Source organism: Diplotaxodon limnothrissa, linkage group LG20 (assembly GCF_057381915.1).
Source record: "Diplotaxodon limnothrissa isolate DT_005_m linkage group LG20, D_limnothrissa_male_GT1.1, whole genome shotgun sequence".
Taxonomy (NCBI): Eukaryota; Metazoa; Chordata; class Actinopteri; order Cichliformes; family Cichlidae; genus Diplotaxodon; species Diplotaxodon limnothrissa.
The window spans coordinates 23,517,059-23,521,374 of record NC_140615.1 but is presented as its reverse complement, the minus strand read 5'-3'; the positions used below and the strand labels follow the sequence as shown (position 1 = coordinate 23,521,374).

At 39.3% G+C, this 4,316-nt stretch overlaps 1 pseudogene; it reads right to left on the bottom strand.

Annotated features, from left to right (window-relative positions):
* Positions 1-317: 317 nt before the first annotated feature.
* Positions 318-3,510, bottom strand: LOC146610941 (zinc finger MYM-type protein 1-like; annotated as a pseudogene).
* Positions 3,511-4,316: the final 806 nt, after the last annotated feature.

Genomic DNA, 4,316 nt, shown 5'->3' with positions numbered 1-4,316 from the left:
CTGGTGCCTTTGTTAACTAGCTGCCCTAATAAGTCTGTGCGGTCATAGCAATGGTGTGCTTGAGTGTGCTCCATTCAGTGACTCCATCATGCTACTGGGAGACTTCAATGCTCATGTGATCAATGGCACTGAACCTGAATGGTATATTGTTATTGGACTTCTCTACAAACCACAGTTCGTCCAAACACTGTGTTCAAACATAAGCATCTCCATAAGTGCACGTGGGACCAAGACACCCAACATTGCGGGTCAATGATTGATTTTCCAATCGTTCTGGACAACTGAGTAAGAGAGAGAGAAGCTGAGCTGTTAACTGATCACCACCTGGTGGTGAGTTGGATCAGGTGATGGGGAAGGATGCTGGAAAGACCTGGCACACCCAAACCTATAATGAAGGTGTGCTGGGAACGTCTGGCGGAGGTTCTGGTCTGTTTGTCCTTTAAGTATCTTGGGTCTTGTTCATGAGTTAGGGGAGCAAGATATTAACAGACGGATTGAGGTTGCGGTTGCAGTGATGCAGACACTGTACTGGTCAGTTGTGGTGAAGAGTGAGCTGAGCACAAAAGCAAACTGTCGATTTAGCAGTCAATCTACGTCCCTACCCTTACCTATGGTCACGAGCTCTGGGTAGTGATTGCAGAAAACGGCTTGGAGATACAAGCGGCAGAAATGATCTTTCTCCAAAGGGTGGCTGGCCTCTCCCTTAGAGATATGGTGAGGAGTTCAGTGATTCAAGAGGGCCTTGGAGTAGAGCTGCTCTCTATGTCAAAAGCAGCCACTTTACTTGGTTCGAGCATTTAATTAAGATGCCTAATTGCCTAACATCCCATGTAAATATAACGGAAATATGACATATTTACTTACACTGTAATAACAGTGCTTACATGTTTTAAAAAGATGCCCATCTACTGTTTATTTTAGGAAACTCCTTGCTTACTACAAGAAGGTCTACAGATTTGTACAAAGGTGTGTGTTGCATTTTCAGTGGGCAGTTTCATGATTCAAGATACCTGAAATTCATCTGACTTACACACCGTGTCCTGTCTTTGTTTACAGCACAACTTTTTAATGGGGGCACTGTACAGTGGCGTGTCTAGAAAATTTTTTTTGGGGGGGCCAGGTAGGGGCACAGATTTGTAGAAGGGTGGCACATGTAATTGGCAGATAATGTTAAAAAAAAATTCTACCAACCGTTAACCATAATTCAATAATCCTATAAACCTAATAACCGGATGCGCTTTTAACTTTTATTAGAATGAGATTTTCACCACTATAGTGAAAAGTGTTTAGATACTGTGTTGATAAAGTACAAGAGATACAATCAGTGCTTTGTCAGTTTATTCAGCATTCAAGGACAAGTATTTTTACTGACAAATAGTGCACATATGTTTTGGGCTAAAACATTTTTGAACATTAAACTACAAACATTTTTAACATACAATTGGCAAATTAGCCAATGCAATGCAAAACTTATTTAAACTTATTAAAATATACTGAACTTTTAATAAGACTCTGTTACATGTTAAGAAGACAAGAAGTACAAAAACATTTGTGAACAGCAGCACTTGTAGTTGCAAAATATTTATTTTTTGATAGAGAACATTTACTCAAGTACCTACTCTATGCTTCATTAAATATTATCAATGACTTAGAATAGGTAGATCCGCCTGTTACAGTGACGGGTGGCGAAACGTGTTACAAAGTCATCCAGGCTTAATGATCTTGCCCTTTTCCTCTCAATACTCAAAACTCCAATATTGCTAAGCCTCTCATCAGTCATAGTTGTTCGTAAATGATTTTTTATAAGCTTTAGCACTGAAAAGCTACGTTCACAAGTAGCACTGCTGACAGGTAAAGCTAAAGCTATTCGACATAAACGAAAAAGCTGATGAAACACCTCTTTGTAAGACTCTAGGAAGGTAGTAAACCCCAAAATACTGGAGAGTTCATTCCCACACCCTGCTCTCCTTTGAACAACCTTTCTAGCTTGATACAGCTCATGTTTGAGGTCTTCAATATCACAGTCATACAGACCAGCCAAGCTTACAACTATTTCCTCTGACAAAAAGCTCTTACTCTTGGGGTTTAGTGCCTGTATACCCCTCATAATATCACAATTGGTCTTGTTGAAGCGCTTCTCCATCTCTGCATGTACATGGTCAAGAATGGGGTAAAATACTTCCCTCTTAAACTTGTCCTTGTCATCCTCCTTACACCTGTGTTGCCCGATTGGAGAATCTACAAAATAACCCTTTAGCCTGAGGCTCTCTCTCTGCACCCTTCTCTTAACTGTCTCAGAGGCAACAGTACACTGTTCTGCAATATCCATTGCGTCTTGCCACAGCTCATCAAAACAGGATTCACTTCTATATTGGTCCAAGGTGTCTTGAAGTGCATGAATTAGGTCTACAGCCTTTGCTAGATCAAGAGATGGAGACTGAAGTACATCAGAAAGCAACTTAATTTCCCCTAGAATTTTTCTAAATGTGGATAAATTGCCAATAAATGTGAGGTCAATTTGTGCCAACAGACCCCATGCCTCCACTGATCTGTCACCGCTGTTCTCTAAATCTATCTCATGTAGCACTCTTAATATAGCTGGTAATCTGTCCATTACAGTTTTGCATGCACTGTAACGACATGCCCACCTGGTATCACTGAGTCTCTGAAGCTCTCTAGGAGCCTCTGGATACATGTCTTTTTGAACTGTGATCCATTTTTGGTGAACATATGAACCTGACATGTAGACATACAATTTCTGCAACAATGAAAAAAAGCAGTGTGCTTCAGGGACTGATTTCACTGCATCAACGATAACAAGGTTAAGGCAATGTGCATTGCAATGTACATAAAATGCATGTTTTGCCTCTGTTTTGATCCTGGCTGCAACACCCCTGCATTTCCCTGCCATTACTGACGCCCCATCATATCCTTGGCCTACAAGATTGGATCTATATTCAAGGCCATACCTTTCCAGACACTGTATGATATTTTGAGTGAGCCCTGCTGCATCTAGCTGACTTGCTCTCTGGAACTCTAAAAAACTCTCTTGAACAGCCCCATTGTAGTAATACCTTAGTACTAATGACAGTTGCTCTGTTTTCTTTAGGTCTTTTGTTTCATCTGCAATCACAGAGAAGTACTCACTCTCCTTTACTTCTCTGATAATGTCTTCACGTACCATCTCTGACAGACATTCGATTACTTCATTCTGAATGGTGTTACTGGTATATTTTGCATTTCCTGCAGCTTTCATTTTTTTGCAATCAGTGGATTATGCTTAGAAAGAAGTTCCATTAACTCTAAAAAGTTCCCCTTGTTTTGTGATGTATCTGTCTCAAGATGCCCCCTTTGGGAGAGGTTTTGCATAGCTGTAAGGAGAACTACTTCAGCAACAGTTTTGATATATATGCGATTTTCCTCTACTTTTTTTTCATATGCCTTGTCCAAAGCATCACGCACAGATGAATCTGTCAAAATGTTTTTCTGATGTTCACTCCAAGCATACATGGCATTCGTATGACCTTCAGATTTCTCATGCCCCTTAAAACCTCCATCTTTATACATTGCCTTCTTCCAGTTTGAGTACCCTTCATGTGATGTAAAAGGAGTTTCAGAAGCATTTGGAATGGAAAAGTATCTACATGCAAAACAATAGACAGAGTCCCGACTTTGAGAATATTCCAGCCATTTGTGTTGTGAATACCATGTCTTGCTGAAGGCCCTCCTCTTTTCACCATGTACTGTTCGAGGAAATATCTTCAAGTGTGGCTGTCTAGGTCCCTCCGCTGGATTTTGAGATATATCTAAGTGTGGGAGGATTCAATTTAAAAATCAATGAAGAATTGTTTTTGATCTAGAACAACATCTCTTGCAAAAGTGACAGTATCAATATTATAAAATATTTAATGCACAATTAAAGGCTTTCAATATTAATTTATGAAGTAAGATTGGAGGTTAAATACCATGTGGATGGCCCAGTGTCGTACATGATGTTGAAGGAGAAGATGTTTCAAAAGGCACCACATCCTGGTTATCTGGTGGATCATGAACAGGTGAAAAAGTGCCTGGGATAATATAAAAATATTACATTTCATTAAATAAAAAAAACATGTTATTTAAAGCAGGATTTTGTTTTAATTTCCAATTATGTACCACAATACATATATTCACTTATTTAATTATTTATTCCCAAATATTAGGATTTGTCCCCTATGGATCGGTTGAACACTTGACAATATAAACATCCCTTCCTTGCATTTTCCTTATTCATTCTCACATACCTTCATTTGTAGAAATCACAGGTGACAATGATG